The sequence below is a fragment of the Heterocephalus glaber genome, unplaced genomic scaffold (genome assembly GCF_053883595.1).
Source record: "Heterocephalus glaber isolate CG9 unplaced genomic scaffold, H.glaber_assembly_v1.0 deba00001428, whole genome shotgun sequence".
Classification (NCBI taxonomy): domain Eukaryota; kingdom Metazoa; phylum Chordata; class Mammalia; order Rodentia; family Bathyergidae; genus Heterocephalus; species Heterocephalus glaber.
This window is the reverse complement of record NW_028258293.1, coordinates 33,763,067-33,787,202: the sequence shown is the minus strand read 5'-3', so window position 1 is coordinate 33,787,202 and position 24,136 is coordinate 33,763,067. Positions and strand designations below refer to the sequence as shown.

Sequence of the window (24,136 nt, the reverse complement as noted above, 5' to 3'; positions counted from 1 at the left end):
ACCTTGCCTGCCTTATCTGGCTCCCGTGATTTTGGGGAAAGGTGTGTGGTTGGTATGACACAGCCTCGCACACCCCTGGAGAATTCCATTGACTGCAAACTTGGCCAAGGACAAACCCCTACTGCAGCAGAGAAGGGAGAGTCCACGGGCTGATCCAAGTGGGAAGGAAAGCCAATGTGCCTCTCCATCTTTCACATAGTCTTTCTTTCGGCTCTGTCATGGATGTTATTAGAGTTTTAGGGAAAATGTTCTAAAACTTTTGAATTACACCAGGACTTTTTGAAAACAGTTGAATAAGTCATTCCTTGTCTGCCCAGCCCAGTGTGAAAGCTGGGATTCTGTAGAGTTAACTGAAAAGCCAGGTGCATAAATGAACTGCTACATAGTGGATGACATAGAATCAGCCAACTGTACAGAATACAGTGGGGCCCTCTGAGGAGGAGGTTCTCTAATAAAGAACTTGAATAGAGGAGGGGGAATTTTATGTGTTTGAAGACATTTTGAGGAGGAGGATTTTTATCTCGGTGAGGAAGTTTTACATAAATATCAAAAGTCTGATCTGCAGCCTTCCTTCTGTCTAGGAACCTGTCCTGTTTTTCTCCAGGCACTCCCCTCCCACCCCCACCCTCAGGACCTTAGCACTCCCAGCAGATGAGTGTCTTTTATCTTTACATGAGTTTTTGGTTTTGTCTAGATTTTATTATAGAAAATTTTAAACTGTGTGCACCACCCAGCTCAACAATTGTCAATATCTGGTCATTAGCTTTTAAGTGAAAATCCTAGATATCATATTATTTCATCTGTAAATGCTTTAAAACATTAACATATTTAGAACATTAAGATTCCTTGGCTTGGGGGGCTAGGGATTTAGCTCAATGGTTTTACTGCCTGCTTCGCCAAGTTCAATCCCTAGCACCAAAAACAAAAAAAAAAAAAAAATAAATAATAATAATAAAATAAAATTAGTTAAAAAAAAAAAGATTCCTTGGCTGGGAGTGGGGAGTGTGGCTAACTGAACCAATGGTCATGTGTAACTAATTAGCAATAACTATTTAGTTGCATCAGCTATCCAGTCAATATTCATATTTCTCTAATTGTTGTAAAGCACTTTACACCCATTATTTTTAATAATAGATTTATTTTTATAACAAAAAGAAAATATGCATTTCTGTTTAAGATAAAAGACAGCTTGCAAAAATACATAAAAGAACAATGAAAGATAAATGTGTTTTGGTTTTTACCACACTGTCATCAGGATTTAGCATAGTGTCTGGATGTTCAGTTAATGTTTATTGAATGATGGGAGGGAAAGAGAGAAAGGATGTTGGGAGGGAGAAAAGGAAGCAGGAAGAAAGGGAGGGAGGAAGGAAGGAAGGAAGGAAGGGAGGGAGGAAGACATTCATGAACCCCTAGACTCACCACCAGCATCAGTCCTTTGAATGGCACTCCTTATAAATGCATAATTTCATTCTCCTGAATGTAGTTTGTGTCCTGCTTTCCCTTCTTGGTGACATAAGCTTTTTTCATCAAACTCATGGATGACTGACAGAGCTTCTCACTTCTGCTCCTGGTCTGTGAAGTCCCTAACCCTGATTGCAGTCTCCTGCCTCTTTGGCTCAGAGCTCCCTCAGGGAAGACTGTCACCTCTCAGGCTGCCAAGAATCACGGCTTTCCACATCTCTGAGCAGCAGGACGTAACACTGGCACTTACTCAGCTGGCCGGGTGCTAAAGGTCACTTAAAAATATTAACCATTTCCTAAAATTGTCCACCCCATGTTGAGAGGGTAGTTTGCAAAGCAAATAAAGAGCTAATAGTTTTAAGGTATTTGGGGGAGATTCTTCATCCAGCAGGACTGCTGGTGGTACAGCCCTGATTTTACCAGCACCCAGGAACATCGGAAGACTGTTGTAAAGGAGTGATGTTTCTGGAGGGGGCCCAGATTGCGGTAAATAAGGCTCGGCCATGATAATTACTGTGTTAACATTTCAAAGCGGAAGCATTTCCATTCCATTTAGTCTATCTCCGTCTCTCAGCTAACCTGATGCAGAGTGATATACTTGAGCTACTTTGAGATTCCAAGAATTGAACCTTCTTACGGTGTCTCACACAGCTTATTTGCTATAAGCACATGCTGCACTGGGATGACATCTAATTCTACAGTTGTTGGTAGAAATGGGCAAGCTAATTTAGAAGTTATTCACCTGAGAAATAAATTTAACCTCCCCCAAAAAATTCTCATCAGTTACACTTATTTTCCTCTTTCTTTCTGAAGGATGGAAGAACTTGATGCAAAGTGATTGTTCTTGAAATGATTTAATACCTTCTATATAGGGGAAGCACTTGATGCTGTAGCCATGGTGACTTGGCTGTTTATAATTTCCCCCATGAAAATGCTTCAAGATCTGCTAAGACAGTAGGCTGTGGTCAGGAAGGGGGGTACCTACCTCATTCAAGGGCAAGACTCTTGATGAAGAAGCATTTGCACACTGCTGAATCCTATTAATTCAGTGGAGGAGGAATTCTAGGTAAGAATAGGAGAGACACCTAGGGGATTTAGAATGGCCAAGCTCTTCCCTGGGACCTGACCAGGGATTGTCCCCATGTCACACTAGTGCTTCTTATGTACATCTCTCATGTCAGGCTGATGTCAGAGCCAGCTATGAAAGTGGCCTCGGAGAAAAAGTATCCTGAACCAAATCTACAACATGAGCATCTTTGAGGGCACCAAAAAAATGCGAAGCAGCACCTCATCTGCTGCATCTTCTGTCTCATGGCCTGTTGAGGTAGTGACAGGGAGAGGGAAGCAAGGAAGACCTCTGCCTGGGCCCCAGGGCAGCTTTTTATTTTAGTAATGTGAGGATCCTTACCCTGCTCCCCTGAGAAGCATGCTGATGTCACAAAAGGAGATCCTCTTCCTGGAAAAAAAATACATTCAAAAAAAGAGAGACCTAATTGCACTATAATATCCATTAGAATGTGCAGAAGATTGGGGAGAGCAGGGACCAGGTCATGAAACAAAAGCCAAATAAATAAATACAATAAAAAAGGAATTGTTCTGTTAGAGACAAAAATGAATGGGAAAGGTTCTGCAGATTACTTCATTACCCACGACAATGACACTTCCATCACTTAGGACTGACGCAGTGATGATGGTAATAATGGCCTTGACTCATTTGTGAACACCACTTTAATGTTTACAGAGCCCTGCCAGGTCTATTATCTCATTCCGGCCTCCTCATGGCTTCACCAGAAAGCTAGACAGGGCTTATTATTTCCATCTTGTGGGGGGGAAGACTAAAGCTCAGAGGACTTATGTGTCTTAACTAACGAGGGTCAGATAGTGAGGAGAGTGAGGCTAGCAGCAGAGCACCCCAGAGCTATCTTTCTGAGGCTGTACTGGACTCCCTTTCCGGCAGTGGGACAGGTATTTCCCGTGAATGAATGTTCTTGCCTGGTTCTTACAACCAGTGAAGGCGTGGGGACAGTTAGGATTCCTCTTTAGGAGATAAAAAACTTGAGGGTAGGGGAAGGCTGTCATTTGCCTAAGGCTACCAAACTACTTATGAAGTCTTGAATCCCAAACTCCTTAGAACCAGTAACCCTCACTCCTACAGAAGAGGTTTAAATATAGAAAATATATTTGTGTTTGGGGGTGGGGTGGTCTCAGTCCTCTCTTCAGAGTCACGATCAGATGCATGACACAGACTCACCTGGGCAATGACAACTTGCATTCACCTTGTCCAGATGCTGCCCTCTCATGAGACCCATCCGGTGGCTCACGGCACCACTGCCTGGGTGATTTCGTAGGCCTGAAGCTATAGATCTAAGGAACTTGAGAGAGGATCTGCCTTAGGCCCCTAAAACCCCTGGCACAGAAAATGCATTCCCCCCGCCCCCTTAAGTTTTTGATTCTGGCTGCTAAAAGCATCAGAGTAATTTTCATTTCTCATCTTGACAAATACTCAATTGTATAAATTTGTTCCACTGAGGTCTCATGATTTGTCACTCTGGTCTCATACGTCAGTGTGAGACACAGCTCTGATGAGAGCCAGCTAGCTGTATGATTTTGTCTAAGCCACTTAATTTTCTACATCTCAGTTTTCCTTTTTCTATAAAGGGGGAGGCTCTGACACGTGTCTTCTCGTTCTCACATAATTTTTGCAACCTTCAAAGTCATATATATGAAATTATTTATGAGCCACAAATACTCTGCATAAAATATTAGAGAATTTTATTTTATTCTTGCCAGCTTATCTTTAGAAGAGACTTAAACCTTTTGGACTTCCAATTCTTTGTTGCCTCCTTAATTGTTGTTTTGGAGTTTCTTTTCATGTGTCCTATGGAAAATTATCATGTGTCCTTGAAACTCATTTTTCAGCACATGTAATGAGAAAGGGATGGATGGATAGCCCCAGTTTTATCCTCTGCAGCTACACTAAGTCAGGTCTCTTCTGTCTGTGGAAACTCTCATTTGGAGGCAAGCTACCCCGTCACCACTGATTCTCCCTTTTTTAAGTAAAACATCACCAGGCACTTTCAACCACATTATTTTAAAATAGAAAACAATACGGATTTGAGCTTTGAAGCAGACAGATGCAGGCTTACCTTCTTTGGCCTTTTGTAACTTCTCTTGACCTCTCTGAGCCTTAATATCCTCTATGATGAAATGGCACCACGTTCTTATGAGAATCAAAGAAATGAAATGACATGAACTTGCCAGAGAGCCACTCACTAATGTTAATTTCTCTCAGCTTACTTCACAGTTCTGTGGGACACATTTATCAGGATGCTGCCTTCCCTGAACACACATCTCTGTGTCCTGGAAGCAGCATCTGTGAAAATAATGTCAGTCATACAAAATTGTCATCAACAAGAGCTTACTAGATACCGGGCAGGGTATGAAGTGCTTTTGTCTAGCTTTCATTTTTTGAACTTAATTCTCAATCTGGGGAATAGTGATAATAAGCCCACTTTGCAAGTGAAAAACAGGCAAACAAACAAACAAATAACACAAAAAAATAAACACCAGACTCTAGTTTAGTCTCTGGGGACAGAAAGTGATGAGTCTGCGTTTTGCCCCAGAGGTTGGCCAACTTTTACAAAGACTCAAATAGTAAATCTTATCACTTTGGCAGGTCATACACTTTCTGTCATATGTACTCAACACACCTACTCTGTCTCAACTACTCAACTTTTGTAGTAAGAAGCAGCCATATACTGAAGCAAATGGACATGAGTATGTGCTAATAAAACTTTATTTGCAAAAACTGCCTAGTGGAGTTAGGCCACAGATTTGAGTGTCCTGGACTGCTGTAAACACTTTTTTTCTAGTTCTTTTATTTTAATTGCACATCTCTGGCTTGTTGATCATGAGTATATCCTTTGTAGCTTTTCTTGGCAGTGGGTCCATAAGCTATAAGCTATTTTTACAGCTTTTCTGATTTGCCTGATTGATTATAAGTATTTTTCAAGTGCCAGGCAGCATGTCAGACTCATTTATAAACCATGATGCATTAGAGAGTGTCACAGTTCCAGGATGGCACCTTTCTGGAGTGACAGATGAGTCCTAAGAAGTTGAAGCAATTTGCAGAGTCTAGTTTGTCAGGTTCAAGGCGAAGATGATTTTTTTTCCCCTCCAATAACCACATTAAAAGTTGGTTGAGAGATGAGATTGCTCAGGTCAGGGAACCTTCCTGGACTTGACCATCACAATGCAGACCCTCACAACCAGAAACTGGGGCTTCCCTGGAAGATTTGGTGTATCATATAGATTTGGAGGGAAGGAAAAAAACCCAAAGAAAACAAATTTAAGCCAAACTAAACTAAAACATGAGGGCATAGAAAGTTGAAGATGATTCAGTGGTGTGTACCCAGCCCTCGCAATCCTTCCTCCTGCTCTCAGCAGGAAATACTCAGCCCTGTGCCTGCCAACTAAGTTTTGTTTTCCTCTCCAGTAAGGTGAAAGTATTTAGAGCCAAAAGATTCCAAGGTTGGTCCCCTGTCCCTTGTTCCTAACTGGGAGACAGGTTTGCCCCACTATTTCAGAGCTGATCGTACATTGTAGGTATACAACACAGTTACATTTCTCATTGGGAATTGTACCTTTACATGATACATCTTGGTTCTTATTTTTTCCCCATTCCTAGCCCTCCCTTCACCCCCTCCACCCTTCCCTATTTACAAAGACTTTATTTCCATTTTTTCCATTTCTCAGCATTTTTCCTTTCCCTTCTTTCCTTTCCCCTGCCCCTCCCACTACCCCTATCCCTTTGGACCTTTTCTTCCTATTTTGCATTATCCATTATTCATTCTAATCATTGGTACATTTTAGGTATACAATATAATGACATTCATCATTGGAAATTTGCACCTTTACATAGTCTCTCTTGGTTCTTATTTTTCACCCTTGCCCAGCCTTCCCTTCAAGCCCTCCAGCCCTCCCTATTTACAAAGATTTTCTTCCTATTTTTCCATTTTCTCATATTAATCCCATTCCCTTCTATCCTTTCCCCTAGCCCTCCCACTTCCTTCCCCTTTGCCCCTTTTCTTCCTATTTCACATTACCTATTATACATTTAGTCCTTATTTACACTTTCAGTTTCTCACACCAGAGAAACTATTTGGTATTTATACATGTGTGTCTTATTTATTTCACTTAAGAGTATCTCCTCAATGTGCATCCACTTAGCTATAAATGTCTCTAATTTCTCATTTTTTTGTGGCTGAGTAGTACTCCATTTTATAAAAAAACCACATTTTCTTTATCCAGTCTCCAGTTGATGGGCATTTGGGCTGTTTCCAAGTTTTAGCTGTCACAAACTGTGCTGCTATGAACACGGGCGCACATATATCACTGTGGTATGATTCTTTTAATTCTTTGGGGGAGATCCCCAGCAGGGGAATACCTGGGTCAAATGGGACTTCCAGTCCTAGTTCTTTGAGGTATCTCCATACTGATTTCCACAGTGGTTGCATCAGTCTACATTCCCACCAGCAGTGGAGCAGGGTTCCTCTTTCCCCACAGCCCTGCCAGCATTTGTTATTGGTTGATTTCATGATAGCAGCCATTCTTTCTGCAGTGAAGTGGAATCTCAGGGTTGTTTTCATTTGCATCTCTCAGAGCTGATCTTGTTCCTACGCTACCAGCCTGGCCAGGAAAAGTGCTCATCTCCCTGTGTCTCCATCATTTTTCTGTCCCTGCCTCTCTGTGGTCCACCTCTCCTTCCCTCATACTGCCCTTTCCTTTCCTACTGTTTTAGAGAGAACTTGGACCTGGTGCGTAGACCATGCAAAGAAACCTTGATTTGTTGTGTCCCTGTTTCTGCCTCTTGCTCCCTTCCTCCCTTCATTATTCTCTCTCTCTTGGAATAACTCAAAGTCTAGACTAGAGGTCACCGCAGGACTTTATAGCTGGCCAGCAGAGAGAGCAGGGGCAGAATTTCCATGTAGCCCCTATTCCAGCCCTGCCTGCCCAGTCTGTCCTGCTCTTAATTTTCCCTGGGGGCCATACGTGCCCTTCTGTCTACATCATGAACAAATCAATTAGCTGCAGAAAGCCACGCTCTGTGGCTCTCTGTGTTCCCACCAATGTCATTGAGCCAGGGTGTGAGGAGTCCATTGGCAGAGAGCAGGCCCGTTCCATTGTGTGGGAGCTGGGTGTGATGGAGCAGAAGAGGCCATCTATAGTGGGTCTGTGGAGTCCGGGGGCTTGGGGCTCTACAGGGGCATGGGCTTACCCTTCTGCACAGGGCTGGGAACTTGGTCAGGCCTTCACCCAAAACCACAGCCTTTTTCCTACCCCTCAGTTCTCTCATGGAACTGCTCCTTCTGTTCAGTGGGACAGATGCTGACCTGCTCTGAATTTACTGAAGATACTCAAGAGCAAAACTCTGTGGGATCCAGTGTCAGATGAATGATTTCTTTTCTTAGGAACCTACTATGTGGCACATGTGTTTCCTGGTCTCTTTATATGTGTTATCTCATTTCACTTTATGATAATAATAAGTGTCTTGATTTTGCAGATCAGAAAACTGAGGTTTAATTTAGAGTTGAGAGAATGGGTGTTACTTTGTTTCCCTGGCACCCGACGCAGGGCCTGTCAACTTCCTTGGCGCCAAGCAATGTTTGTCCAGCAATGACACTGAGCCATGAGTACATGATCATGCCACCAACAGGAAAACATAGCGGTCACAGGAGAAATAACTTTGGGTGAGGGACAATTATTTGGCTGGATATTCATTTATTCCACAGATACTTGTTGAGCAACTTTTATTGGTTGGTGCTAACAAATTCTACAAAAATCTCTACCTCGTGGAGGTTGCATTCCAATAAGGGAAAGCAGACAGCAATAAGATCAAGATGGTGAATATGAGAAGGTGATAAATGACAGGAAGAAAAGGCAAGGAATAAGCAATGTTGGGGGAAGACAGGATGAAGGCTACACATAAGATGACATTTGAACAAAAACATACAGGAGAGCAGGAAGCAAATCATGTAAATACCTGCAGGCAGGGCATTCCAGACCAAAAGAACAGCAGATGTGATAGCACTGAGGTATGTCTAGGCCTGTGCATGGAAAGGAGGTGAGGAGGTGGCAGTAGCTGGAAGAGAGCAAGAAGACAGTGAGAGCCAAGAGATTAGGGAGCAGAGTCTCACAGGCCAGGGGGAGGATTTAGCTTCTACTCACAGTGTGTTGAAAATCATTGAGAGATTCTGAGCAGAGGAGTGACTTGATCAGTTACTTACTAGGATCATTTGGATGCTGGATTCAGAAACCCTGAAGGGGTGTAGTCACTGGGGGTTCAGGCAGAGGCAGAAGTTAGGAGGCCAAGGCAGATTCTAAGCAAGAGAAACTGATGGCATGGAGGAGTTGGTAGGAGAGGTAACTAGATGTATACCCTGAGATGCCCATGCCTGGGTATGATCCCTAGCAGGAGCCCCTTCCATTCAGCATCTAATTCATGTTTGTTGATCCAGGAGGCTAGAAGGCTTTTTAAAAAAATTTTTATTTTAAATGAGAGTCTTGTTACAGTGTGCAGGCTGGCCTTGAGCTTGAGATTCTCCTGCTTCAGCCTCCCAAATAGCTGGGATTAGAGCTACCATCATACCTGGCTTGGGAAATTTTTCCTTCTGTGTGCTAGAGGTGGAGCCCTGTTTAGAAGGCCTGGGGTAGATGTTGCTTTCTGTCATAAAGCACAGTTATATGTGAATTTGTCTTGCATCCCCACTCATCTAGAAGCTCACTGAGGATAGGAGGTATGTCTGCTTCCTCTCCCTGGCCATCAAAAGTGTTGACAGATGGGCGGTGCCATTGCTTAGGTCACAGGAGATTGATACCCATGGACACCAAGTGTACCTTTTCTCTGGGTCTGGGTGCAGACTGGAGACCTGATGTCATCACGGGCTTGGATGGAGAGAACATGCCCTTCCGTGTACCTGCTGTGTGCATCTGGGCTGCATTTCCATGTCTGTAACATGAGCTGTCATCCATTCAGCCCTATAGATAGTGCCTGCTCAGAAACTATGCCAGGGAACACTTTCCTGGCTGCTCAAAACTATTCCCCCAACTTCCTCTCCCCTTCCTCAGCTTTGTTTTCTCATAACACTTGCCTGAATCCCAAAACACTGTACTGACGAATTGATGGTGTGCCTCCTGCTAGAACATACACTCTCTGAAGGTGTGCCTGTCTTCTTCACCACCAAGCCCCTGCCCCCTGGGGTGGTACCTAGTACAAGGCAAGTGCTAAATGTACATCTGTGAGTAAATGGGTGTGGGGACTCAACAGTCTGCAGAAACATGCTTTGCAGACCACAAAGGTGACACTGATGAAGTGCTGGGCTTTTATAATAAATGTGCTACACACTTAGCCCCATTCTGACTCCTGCCACAGAGTTTTTCATGATGCACATTGGCGATAATTTTTTTCTATTTGGGTTTTCTTCAAAGACAAGAATCCCGACAACCTAATTTAAGAGAATTTCCAGGTGTGGAATTCAGCAATGGCTCTGCATCTCCTAGCAACCTCACATGGGAGCCGCTCACCACGTGAGAGAGGTGACAGTTTCCAGTGGGCGTGTGAAGTGTCAGTGATGAGAGGAGAGTACTGAGGAGGGAGGGTAAGACTTTCCCAGACAGAGTTTCTCTCACTGTGTGATTCCACAGTGAGCTTCCTTTCCTCCACACACTGAGGGCTTGACAAACCCCTCCCTGCTTCGTCATGCTGTGATGGGCATTTCCAATTGGTCACATGGGGCTAGTAATTCCCATTTACTGAGCGACTCCCTGTGATAAGCATTTTCCATCTATTGTTTCCTCAGTCCTCATTTTGACCATGATAGATAGAGTATACTTATTCCCATTTTCTGGGTGGGAAAACTGAGGCCAGTAGAGGACAAGTAAGGTCACTGTATTAGCAGGGGCTGTGTGTTCGTCAGGCTTCCACTCTTGTGACAGAATGAATACCTTAGAAAAACAATTCCAAGACAGAAAGGTTTATTTCGTCTCATGGTGTCATAGGTTTTAGTCCATGGTGGTCAGCTGGTTCCATTATTTCTGGGTCTGTGTTGAGGTTGTGTATCAAAGCAGAAGGGTGTAGTAGAACAAAGCAGCTCACCTCCTGGGGGAGAGACAGAAAGTGAGAGAGAGAGACAGACAGACAGAGACAGAGACAGAAAGGGCTGAGACAAGACATAGTTGCCAAGGTCACGCCTACATGACCCAATCCCTTCGACTAGGCCTGACGCTCTCAGTTTCCATGACCTCCCAACCAAATTATGAATTCATAAGTGGATTAATCTACTGGTAAAATTATAGTGCTCATAATCCAAACACTTTCCAAAAGTCCTACCTCTGAACACATGAGCCTTTGGGGGGACATTTTAGATCCAAAACACAACAGGCTCCTTTAACAAGTATGGTGCTATAGTCCTGGTGGCTTCAGTAACACAAATTCATTTCTCACATGTCTGGAGGCTGTGAAGTCTGAGATCAAGTTGTGGCCAGTTGGGTTTCTAGGGAGAAAAGGACCTCTTCCCGGCATGCAGTTGGCCACCTTCTGTCTATGTCCTCACACAGCCTTTCTTTCTTCTTCTAAAGCTTCTAATTCTGTCACAAGAGTCCCACCTTCAAGCCCTCATCCAACTCTACCTCCAAAAGACCTAGTCTCCAAACACTGTCACATCAGGAGTTACTTCAACATAGGAATGGGGAAGGCTACAAACCTTCAAACAGTACCATAGCTAGCACGTGACAGAACCTGGATTTAACTGCCTTCATTATTAGCTGGCCCTTTGTTCTGACTCTGGGCATCCTGTATGATCCCTCTGCTCTGATCTTGGCCACCAGTGGAGGAGATTCTGCCAGGTTGGAAGGGCTCTTCGGGAGACAGCCTTTGCTATCAGAGTGCAGCTGCTGTGAATTCAGACACCATGGCAATATTGTTCCACTACATCCTCCGCACACAGCCTTGGACCGGAACATATTGCATAAATTAATGAATGACTCCGTAAAGACTGATGACCATGGTCTGTTACATAAAGCTCAAAAAGTGGCTTTGTCCTGATATTCTGGGAAGATAGGATCCCTGGGGGTCTTGTCCAGAGAAATGAAAAGCAGTAGATACCTGATCTGTGCCACGTTCTCCCAACTGCTTTTCACATTTTACCACATTTAAACTTCACAAAAATCCAAAGAGAGCTGTTCCTCTTTCTACAGATAGGGAAATGGAAGCTGAATGAAGCACATGTCCCAGAAACTGAGGAGCAGCTTGCCAAAAGTCGCACAGATGTCCAGGAAGTGTGGCTGTCTGCAGGCCCTACCTGCAAGGAATGTGGTACTGATGAGCCATGAAAATGAAGTCCTCCTGTGGGGAGATGCTGCCTCCCCCCATAGGGGACAAGACCATAAAGTCAGTGAGCCTGGAGTTTATCATGGGAAAAGTGAGTCAGTTAGCCTTGTGTCTTTGTCCTCAGCCCTGGGCACATTAGGAGTCCTTAAATGCTTGTTCAGAAGATGGAGAGGAAGCCATGAGGATTTGGCACAAGGTGGCTCTACAAGTTTGTTACAGGACCAGTGGAGACATTATGGTGGGGTCCTGGAGGGAAATGGAGGAAAGAGGGTGGAGGAGTTGCCTGGAGACTTCATTTGCATAGCAGGCACATTTTAGACTTGAGATGCATCTTTATTTGGGGGTGCTGGAGACTAATGGAAAGTATGTAGAGACTAACTCTCAACCCTTGATAATGCTACCTCTGATTTTGGAGGAGGAAGGACAGTTTGCAAGTAAGATTCACCTCCGGGGATATGCAAATTGGTCTCAAGGCAGAGAGAGTGAAACCTAGAACAGAGCTTGCAGGGACTTATGCAGCAGTGGAAGCCCCTGCAAGGCAGGTTGGATGGCAAGAGAAGAGCAAGAGATGAGATGAAACTAAAGAAAACAGAACATCATGGCAGTAGGGCACATGGCCTGTAGGGCAGAATGGATCCCAAGGGTCTTTTTCATTTATCCAGTCAATATTGTTTGGGTGTGCAGTCACAAGTCTCTTTCAGATGTTTCATTTGATGAGCTCTTCACTTGGCCCTGAAGTAATCCTAGGAAATAGTAGCAGGCCCATTTGACAGATGAGCAGAATGTGATAGTCGGGGGTTAAGTGGGTTTACCATTAAGTTACCAGGAGATGGGAAGTGAACAGAGATGTGCTATTCCAGTTCTAGTTCTCCGTTGCCTCCCTCTAAAGACCGCAGGTGACCAAGTCCAAGAATTTGGCACTGGGACAGGAACGTGGAGCTTTTTCTGCAGAGGTGAAGGTAACACCTGCAGCTGCTCCAACCCCCATCCCAACCCCATGCACACACATTATTACTATTATTAAGGCTACTTCTGCTCCAGCTAGAGTTGAGTGCCTACGGTATGCCAGACATCATGCTAGGCATCTTTCTGCATTAATTCTTAAAATCCCCTGGAGGTAGGTATTATTATCCTCTTTGTAGATGAAGTAACCTAGGTAGAAAGAAGAGACTTTACTCAGATTTGAAGGCAACTGGCTGACAACATCAAAGCCGTGTGTCTCAGACTCTTACCACCTGAATCAACACGTGGCGTTTGTTTTCATCATTCTGAATGATCATCACTGTGGAGGAGAGTAAAATACTCTCTGGGGGATTACAGCTGCTTGCATAATGGAATAAGCTGGAATGGACATTGGAGTTTTCTTGGGGAATATCTCCTCTTGGCTTCTCTTATGTCCTTCAGACTGAGACCAGGTGGCCAGGATGCTCTGAAGGAACAATCTGTTTTACTGTCAACTTCATGGTGTCACGTTATAGACTTTTTCCCCCTGGGGAAGGACCTAAGAGTCTGCATTTCATTAAGTTCCCAGATGCTGCTGGTGGTGGTGTTTGAGTCTTATTTTGAATAGTAAGAGTCTCATTTAGACACCCCTTCCAGCTCACTTAGTCCATTTGGAAGCCCTAAAATAAGTCCAATTAAAGTATAATCAGACCAGTGGTATGCATGCTGTGGTCTTACAATTAGGCTCCCTGAATGGAATTATTGATAAGATGTACTAATAATGGAGATAATTTATGAAGTATCTACTCTTTGCAGGAAACTTCTCAGCAACATGTGCAGCAGGTATTAAGTTTGTCCTTTTGTAGATGAGGAATCCAAAGTTCAGATAGTTAAATACACCTGAACTCATGAGGCTGTAAGTGGTGAAAGAAGAATTTGAACCCCATTCTTTTTCCCTGTGAAGTGTGTGCTTTTTCCATAAATCTATATTATGAATATAAAACTACCAAATGATTGGAAGATGAAGACTCTTACTACATTGGACTATTATTTCTCTTCTTATTATAGAGATAACATAGGAGAAACATGTCTTAGAAATTGTCAGGACTTTGTTGATCTTAATTCTTATTAATAATCAAATAATAATATGGAATGTAATGACACTAATAGCATGGAAAATTTGAGAGAAGGTAAGCATGTAAATCAGTTAAGCAAAGCATAACATTTGTAGTAATGCCATGTGAATACAGGAATAGGAAAACCCAAGAACAATGAACATCCATTGAGAAAAAAGCCCATGGCATTTGAGAAGAATGAAACAAAGAAAAAACACCCACGTTACTTGGCTTTGCTCCCTCCCCTTTGGGTTCAGAAAATAGAATTGAGACAACACCAAAGGGGGTGGGTAAAGAGTTTGAACAATGAATACACATTACCCGCATCAGCTGGGTATCTTGTTAGCATTAACCTGATGCATTGCAAGTGAGCTGCAGTTAGAACAGTAATTACAGTAAATAGAATCCATTTGGAATCCTCAAGCAAATATGAGTAGGGAAGAAAGATGAGCTGAAAAAAATCCATTACCCTTTAGAAGTTATGGAAGCTTCGGATGGCAGTGATTTTTACTGTGAATTGCATCTGACTAAGAAGCAGCAATGTGGATGAATCTATCTCAGCTCTCAAGTGTGTTTAGATGGTAAATAAAATGTATTACCTAGCCATTCCAGCCAAGTGCAGTTTCCTGAAATATTTGTCTTGGTAATTTAGGGAGAAAATTTTGGTAGAATTGGGAAGGGAGCCTGTGTACTCCATTTCCTGCCTCGGGCTGCTGAGTTTTCTTAGTAAAATGAAATTGCCATCCTGGAAGGGCCGAAGGGAAGGACCAAGGTAGATAGATGGGAGAAGGTACAGAGGATTCTGGGACTTTCAAAGGGCTCTGCTTTCTTGAGTGCTCGTCAAAGAGAAGCTTCATTTTTCAGAGACTCCCATACCAGTCCACCATGGCTGGGGACTCACAGGCCCTTTTGGTGGGTCCCATGAATCCTGTGCCTGAAAGTTCCAGAGCTCTCACCAGCTTAGCTGGGGCAGCAGCACAAGTTGAGAGCTGCCCACAGCCCTGGGTCTTATTCCCTGGCTCTCCTTCAGCTGTTCCTCTCTGCTCAGACACCAGATGTGTACCCAGGTCAGACTCCATTCTCTGGCTCCCCGAACTCATCTCCCCAGCCCATAGGAAGAGACATTTCTTCCCTCAGCCCCTGGCTCACTGAACCCTTATGCTCTGAGCAGCCCCCCTTACCACACTGTGAGTAATGGCTGAAAAATTCAGGAGTACTTAGTCTGGAAATTGTGAGACTTAGTATCAGTGAGTTTTCAACAAATTAAAGGCTTGATTTTTGCCAGGCACTGTGCTAAGTCTGGGAGAGTTGGTGGTACATTTCCTCGTGTGAGCCTGGGGATAGCCCATTGATAGAAAGCTTTCAGACAAGGAAAAAATGGACAAAAAGGAGAAATACTAAAAGCAGGATCCTGTGAATTGTGCTCGATCCTGAAGTTCTTACCTGTGTTCTTTGTGTCCTCTGAGAGATAGCCCACCTGGCAGGCCTGAACCCAGTCAACCAGGTCTGGGTCTGGGGAAGCTGTTCTACTTCACCTCTCACCTTCCCCAAAGGACCCCAGATGGTGACCTTGGACATCTTGTTGATTGAGTTCCAGGACAAGAGCTAATTAGCGTCAGTAACAAGCTCATTAGATTTTCTGAGAGCATGGAAAAAAAATCAAGGTAGAGATGAGCAAAATAATGCCTGTTCTCAATTCATTTTTCTTTTCCTCTTTCAAACTTAGCCATACTACCTAAACATTAGTATGGAATCCTTTTTTTAAATGGTGAATGAGGCAAATTAGAAGCATTTGAATTCTGTAGATCCAGATGCTTTACTTCACTTACCATGAAGATGCTTTACTTCACTTACCATGCTAACCTTAATGCTCAAGAGGAATTATTTGTCATCCGCATTTTACTGGCAGGAGACTGAGACCCTCAGAGGTAAAGCTCAAGCTCTGGTGTCCATAGACCTGGGTATGAGACCCAGCTTTAACCTCTCCCATTTGTGACCATGAACTAATCACTACACTTCCCTGTGCCTATGTGTTCCTATTTCTAAAACAGGATAATTTTATCTGCTGCCTAAGGAATTGTAAGGCAAAATTAACTAGCATGCACAAAGCACCTACTCCAGTGCTGCACACAGAGCAAGTGCTAAGTAAATGTTCTTTCCTCCTTTCTCCAGGGACCAGTAAGAGGAAGCTCCCCCACGCCCCCATGCCTGTCCCTTGTTCCCAAGCCATTCGTACTAGGGGTGGGTGGTAGAGAAGCAAGCTTGATGATGCTCATGGTAAGCTGGCAGTACTAAGGCCTCTGAAGCCTCCGACTAGGCCTCCAACCCCCTGAGACTCAGTCTGGCTGGGTAGGGAAATGAGGCCAAAGGAACCTTATGCTCAAACTCTCACAAACTCACAAACACCCCCCAGAGCCCCAGTTCAGGCCAAGGATAGGAAAGAAGGTATCATGTTCATGCAAAGCTGCAGAGTTTGAGGGGCACAGGAAGGAAGGAGGGAAGCATTGGAACAATACTGGGAATGGCTGAAGGTAGTTAGCCAAATTGCAGTCCAGATAACCCCAGGCTGGCGTGCTGGTGCTGGATCTCAGGCCCAAAGCAGAGTGCTGCCTGTACTTTGTGACCACCTGGGGAGCATTGACAAATGCCATGGGTCCCACTCTTGGACACTTTGAGCTCATTGGTTTGGAGTGCAGCCATAGCACTGAGAGTTTAAAACTTCCCAAGTGATTGTTCTGCATAGTGAAGGCTGGGAGCCCCTGGCCATAGCAGGTAGTTGGGAGGCCTTTCCCTTTTCAGCTCTTAGTCATACAAGCGACTGAGAGAAATGCCAGGTAGCTCCTCACTTCCAGGTGCCCCACAGTTTGCCCTCCACACGTCTGGCTCCCTCTCTCCCTCTCTCTGTACTTCCTCCCGCCCACTCCAGTCCAGACCCCAGATCTTATGTGGCCCCATGGCCTTTGCCACAAAGCCCATGGTCCCACATTCCCAGGCCCTTCCCTTGCCGGTGGAGCTTTCTTTCCTCTGTGCCTTTGCTCATCCCATGTGCACTGTGCCAAAGTCTTCTCACCATGGCCCATCAAAGCCACAACCACTGTGGCAGCAGAGAGATGGCTTTTCTGGGAATCGCTTCATCCCACATCTGTGTTCTGATAGCACCTAGCTTGGACAGTCCCCTGTGGTACCTAGAAAAAGCAGCCCGAAACTTTATAATGGGTGCTACAGCAGCCTGGGGGCCTTAGTTGCCTCTTCTGTGATGGTAAGACCACCTGTCCAGTGTGCTGTGCAGCTTGATTGTGAGGCCTAGGGAGGACATGGATGGTCTTCAGACACCCAGTGCTTTGTGTGCACATTCTCATCCCCCATCAGTGCCTCTTCTAAAGGCAGTGTCCACTGTATAGATGAGGAAATTGAGGGTTCATGAAATATATTTGTAAGAACTTACAGGCAACTGAAATTTTAAATCCTAGACTTATTCCACTTTGCAACACCACCCACAAGGAAACCCCTGGAAATGTAAAATAAAATAAAATGCTTGATGATATTGTTGCAAATAACCTAATTTGTTAGACATTCAGGATTCCAAGGGCAGACATTCTTCATATCCTTCAAATAATAGAGCTCACTGAATAATCGTCAGTCTTGACTAGGATCCAGAAGGCCCCAGTTCAGATGTTTACTCACTCTCAGTTATTGGACCTCAAGTAAACCAGGCCTGGGCTAGAGAATGGAGATGAAAAGATAACCCAACATCTATCCTGTGACCTGTGACCCTTCTTTCTGGTGGAAAAGACTAACACTTAAACATACATGATCATATAGTATGTCCTGGGTCTAAGTTCAAGCTCTATCACATAGTACTTATGCAACTTTCTTTTGGTGTATTGATCTCTCTTGGTCTTTAGCTTTCTTATCCATAAAATGGAGTAATAGTGCCTGCCCAGCAGCCCTGTAGTAAGATTTAAGTGAATTAATACATGTAGGATGTTAGGGTATGACTGGCACATGGTACTTAACAACTAGTTCTTTTTTTTTTTGGTACCAGGGATCGAACTCGGGTCCTTGTGCTTGTGAGGCAGGCGGCAGAACCACTGAGCTAAATCCCCGGCCCTTAACAGCTAGTTCTGTGGAGCTACAGTGTGGGTATGGAGTTCCAGGGGGCCCAGGGGAGAAAAAAGGAAATCCACCTGTAGGTATTGGTTTCTTATTGCTGTTACGACAAATGAACACAAACTGAGTGCCTTTAAACAATAACTGAGTGCCTTTAAACAATACAAATTTATTCTCTTACAGTTACAGAAGCCCGAAGTCCAAAATCAGTCTCCCTGGGGTAAAAATGTTGGCAGGACTTGTTCCTTTCAGAAGCACCAAAGGTAGAATCCACTTTCTCATCTGTCAGCTCCTAGAGACTGCCTAGAGATTGACTTGGTCTGTGGCCCCCTCTTGACTCCCTCCAATCTCTTATTCTCATCCCCTGCTATTAGTTCCAGCCTCTTCTCCCCTTTTATAAGAACGCTTCTGATTATAGTGGGCTCACCTAGATAATTTCCCCATGGCAAGATCTTTATCTCAGTCCCTTTTACTATGTAAGGGAACACAGTCCAAGATTCTGTGGATTGGGATATGATGGGTCATTATGGAGATGAGAGACGGCTTCCAAAGAGGCAAATATTTCAGCTGGTTCCTGCAGGAGATTGTCAGGTTGACATGCAGGAAATGGCACTCCAGACAAAGCAAAGGCATTGTGGGTGGGACGAGGTGAGAAGTTCATGGTGATGGGAGAACATGAGTGTGGAGGTGGAATGATGGGTGGGAAGGCCTTGTACACGATGACATTTGAAGGGAATGTGTGTGGCATGGCAGCAGCTGCTAGAGTCCTCTGCAGTGCGGCATCTGGTTCAGGGAATCCTCACATTCCACCCTGGCCCAGTCTAGCCAGCCTCAAAGGTATCATGTTGTAGTCTGGTCCTGTATGTGTCTGGCCATCAGGAGCTGGTGCTCCCTGGGGCTGTCACAGTTGTCTCCATTTTGTTGCCTTCCCTTCACCCCCAAAACTCTAACAGAAGAGTCCTTCCATCCTGAGCCACCCAGCAGAGGCTCGACCACAGGGATGGAGGACAAGCTCTGACGCCCATAAATCGGTAGCCATTTTCCTCCTCCATATCTTCAGCAGAGGTAGACTGGCAAAATGACATTCCCACAGAAATAATTTTTCAGTTTCTTATAATAGGACATAAAAGTCGGCCCAGGAAAATTGATTCCATTTGGAGCTCCCTTTGTAGGACACCTTATCTTCCATTGTGGCCTCTGTATTTCAGCAATTTCTAAAGCCTGAGGAAGTCCCTTTTAAATGCACTCCCCCCCTACCCTGGCAGAAGGGTTTTGTAGCTCAGCTGAATGTCTCTGCTGACCTGTCACTTCCTCAGGCTGCTGCCTCAGGCCTGGAGGGCCTACTCCATGTGTATTCTACACTCAACCATGGGCTCATATCTGCAAAGTGTCCCCTCTCTGTCTCTTATTCTCATTCTTTGCTCTTCCTCCATATTTTTCTTTCTCTCTTCCCCTCCTTTCTCTTCTCTTCTATCTTTCTTTTTTGATATTAGCCTCCTCCCATTTTTCTCTTTTTGGCTCCTTCATTTCTTTTTCTCCTCCACCTGTACCTCTTTCTCTGGGGTTATAACTAGCATCTAACAACCATGTGACCCATCAGCTTGCATAGTCTTTTTGACCTAAGCTTCTTGGTCTGGAAAATGGGCATAAAAATGTGCACATGTGAGCCCCAGGGGAGGGGACACACACAAGTGCAGTGAGATGCCTACAGCCCTGCACTGGCTCCCCTGACCATGGCCTTGACCTAAGGGAGAAGAATACAGTGCTAATTCCAAACTGTGCAATATGATACTTTTCAAAGTCACAGCTCCTTTCACTCTATCAAGACTTTTCTGCCCTGCTCCCAATTTGATCAGTGATGATACCTTAATGGAGATAGAGCAGAGATCCTAGCCTGCTCTGTAGACAGGGAAACAGGTTCACAGACTGCGGGCATGGGATACCTGCATCATGTGCCCATTGAGCCTGATGTCCTTTCCTCATGGGGCCATGAAATACAATGTCAGAAGACTACCACCTCTAACTCTCCCCTGGGTGGCCTGCTGCAGTTCTGACCCTGGAGTTGGAATCTGGGGAAAACCAGCTCTGTAGCCACACTGGATATGAAAGTTCAGAGGGGTTTTCCAGCCCAGCTCATGTCCAACTTCAAGGCTCAGCATTGGGGGTTGTGGGCCCAACATGAACTGAGTCCATCCTCAGAATGGGCCTGATTCCCACACTGACCTTGTGTCCAGGACTCCTTTGGATATTCAGGCAGATATGACTCCTAGCTAGATAGTATTCTCCTGTAGAGTTGAGGAAACTGGGGCTTAGTCATTTCCCCAAGGTTCAGCTGACACTTGAACCCAAGTCTGATTAATGACTTCAGACGTTTTGGCCTCAGCAGTGCCAAATGACCGGCTCAAGGTCAACCACCAAGTTTAGAGTGCACATCTCCCTGTGCCACATTCCAGAACTTTTTAATGACATCTTCTATGCTGCTTCTGTGAGGCCCTGAGGTCTAAAGCCAAGGCTCTGGAGAAAGGAGTAACAGTTGGTTTAAGTCAGCTTTCTACATGCAGGGCTGCTGGAGTGAATAGAAAAGAAGACCACGGGTCCCTTGAGAAATTAGGGCAGGGGAATAGTTCACCCACTGGGGATGCCGTGGAGGGAATTTGGACTTCTGCCACCTGGGTGGTAGTTGGGCCACCCAATCCAAGGATTAGATGCTTCTCTTACTTCCCAGTGCTGACTGGGAGCTGAACCTGAGCTGAGAGCAGCTGTCCTTTACAAATCATTCCCAAAGGAGGAGGAAGTGAAAACGTGGCTCAGAAGAATCTGGAATCCCAAATGAAGCAGCCCTTCTTGCTGTCTCTGGGTGAGGATCTGTAAGTTTCCCTGGTTCTCATTATGGTTGGAAAGTCCGGGGTCTGATTAATAGATTCAGTCATTCATCCCACAAACATCTTCAAGCATCTGTTCTGGGGCACTCCCTGTTCTGGGCTGTGAGAACACAGCAGTAAACAGAATGACACTGTCCCTTCCTCTCAGCATCGCACACGAGGGAAGAGATGGTTGAGAAGTAGATCGTTACAAATAGGTCTGCCTGACATTCTCTTCTTTCCTCCGAGGCTTGGTGGATAGTTAAGGATTTCTCACAGCTTGAAAAACAGGAAGGTCTTGTAAAGAGAGAGGATCTGTCTAGACTTGAGTCAGGATGGATCCTGATCTAACTGAGAGAGCCAGCACATCTCAGTACCTTTCTGGGTCTCAGGTGCTTGGTCTACCAAGGGTAGGTGATGGTACCTTCCTTGCTTCTGTCTTGGGCAAGGTCATGAATGAATTGGAACATAAACCCACTGCTTTCAAGTCAGGGAAAGGATTCCCTGTGATAAGGTAGCAGGAATCTTTTGGGGAGTCCAAAATATGAACCCTATCATAGCAAGCCTCACAGACCCCCAGACAAGGAGCTGCCAGGCACTATGGCATCTGTGTGGCCTCTTTCCTGCTTCTTTACTTCTCTCTGGAGGTCTACTCTGTTCTCTACCCCCACACTACCACCCTCTTTGCTTTGTTATAGATTATGGACCTCCAAAGTTTTGACTTGCAAAGACCCATCATGGCCTTGATGGCCTTCTTAAACACCCTGACAAGTCTCACTAACCCACTTTTGATATTTTTCCCCTCCACTGTCTACCAGAGTCTCTGTTCCTCAGTCCCAACTCCAAATCATCAAAAGAGGAACCTAATCAAATGAACCACAAATTACTGGATTGTCAAGGGTTGGACCCTCTATAGGACAAACAGAAAGACATCATCATGTGTTATAAAACATGGGTGGGCTCTAGAGGAGACACTTTCTCTTAGAAAGTGTTGGTTGCAGTCATGATGAAACATCTGCAATACACCTGCTCCTCTTAGGCCGCCTCAACCAGTTATGTGTTTTGTTTTGTTTTGTTTTTTAAGTATCTAACGGGTCACTTTTCTGCACACAGTAAAGATGTATTGAGTGACTACTGTTTCCAGAAGGCTCTGGTAAACTGGAAGATGCAATATAAATGTGAGGTGTAAGGATCACCAGCAGCTACTGACAAAACTCAACTGTTGCAGTGGCTGGCCTGGCAGCTTTGGGCCAGTTATTTTAACCAAGAGTGATTAGGTTGGTCATCTCCTTGTTCCCTCGGCTGTCAGTTTTCCCTAGTGCCGGGGGAGACTGTGGTTTGAATGTGGACTTCTCAAAGTGGCTCCATGCTGCGTCCCTGAGTGGGGCTGGGTCTCAGCCTTGGCTATTACAGTTTGTCTCATCCTGCTGGGCACGACTGAGTAAGTGGCCCTGTGCACACTGGCCGATCCCAGCAACTGGGGGCCTCCTGGGCAGGGGGCCTCCTGGGCAGGTGGCCAGTGGGAGGGGCAGGTGGCCAGTGGGAGTGACAGGCATGCCCCTGGCTGTCTCTTTCTCTCAGTGGTTCCTGAGAGAAGGCAGAAGGGTGGAGAGACTCTCAAATACACTGCATCCCTATTGGGCCTGGATCTTTATATTCCTTAACTTATTGCATCTTCACAATAATATTATCGAGGGAGCATCATAATCCCCATTTTACTGATGAAAGTAATGAGATTAGAAAGATTAGATAATTTGCTCAAAGTAGTAGGGGAAAAAAAACGAGAGCTCTCTGGGCTCCTCAGTGCCTTCTAGTGATAACTTACAAGCATACAACCGGCCAATTCTTTTGAGGCACTTAGAACACTCTTTTTCTCTAGACACGAAGCTTCACCAGGCTGTGTCTCCTCCAGGCTCCTCTTATTCTGACATGCACAAGGACTCTAAGTGGAAGACTAAGGAAACAGACCTTTGGAATTAAGTCTGTCCCTCTCTGGCCTCGGTACTTACAGAAACATGCCCGTGCTCCAGATGTGCTCTTCAATCCTGATATCAAACTTTGTTTTCCCCCTAAGCTTGATAAGAAATGGTTGCATATGTGCTGATGGCTAGCTCACTGGGCCAGGGTGAGAAATGCAGCCATTTCTTGGTGTGAGTTTTCCTCAAAATGTTAATCAACCTGCCTTGTAGCAAACTAGCCATTTCCTAGCAATGTCAAGTGATGTCGCAGGATGGTATCTATTCTGAATCTTCTCGAAGTGACCATTAACTCTCTCTGAGTGTGGCAGCTGTTGCCTTATATAAGTGGCCTTGCCGGCAGGGTTCTATGGCAGGCCCAGCCTGAACTGCATCCCCATCCTGCATAGGGGCTCGTTCGTTTTCTTGCTCATTCATGCATGCATTTATCCCACCACTGTGACTGTGGACCAATGTTCCAGGACCTGTGGCATACACTGATGTTTCTAGTGAATAATTAGGCCAAGTTCTTATCCTTGGGGAATCCACAGTCAAGCTAGAAAGACCAGCTTTGAGCAAGTCCTGTGGTCAATGCTACCCACAAGGCAAGGGTAAAATCAAGGCTGGAATTTTTTAAAAGGAACTATCACGTGAGCCAGGCTTTGAAAGCTCAATAAGAGTTTTGTAGGTAGATAAAGAATATCATGTATGTCAGAGGCCACAGGATAAGACAATACCCTAAAGGCATAAAAAAACCAGCCAGAAGTTAGTGACATTGCTGACTAATCCAAAGTCTTTCCCTTAAAATGTTAATGAGTATGATTCAGACAAGGGATTCTGTGTCAAAATAAGAAATTCAGGCTTAAAATGAAAGAGATCACTGTGTGACAGGACTTCTGGGTCATGTGCAACATGCCAATGTTTATTGTGATTTTTCAAGATCAGAAAATTGTTTGAAGCATTTCCTAGATGTCCTGATTTCTCAGGATACAGAAACCACCTTTTAGGAGCAGAATCCCTTGCCCCCTACCTTGGTAGTACTAAGGCCACAGAGTAGGCTTGGTTACTGCAGAGGATTCGAGATTGAAGGGGCCAACTCTGGGGAGCATCTGGCAGTGTGGAGTGAGGACAGTGATGGGCATCAGGGGAAGTTCTGAAGCAGGGTGCTGTGATGGATAATACTGGGGACCCAGAGACTGGGTGAGCCAGAGAGGAGAGCCTGGAGTTTGGGAGTCAAGGTTGGGGGATGGGATGATCGTTACTCTTCGGTGTCTCTTGTCATGCATATGTGTCACCTGAGGTAGG

The 24,136-nt window shown here is 44.9% G+C and overlaps 1 protein-coding gene across 29 annotated transcripts in view; it reads left to right on the top strand.

Moving 5' to 3' along the window:
• Window positions 1-24,136, top strand: part of Tenm4 (teneurin transmembrane protein 4) — a 2,854,999-nt gene that overhangs the window by 2,208,480 nt on the left and 622,383 nt on the right. The gene's annotated exons all lie outside the window — the stretch shown is intronic.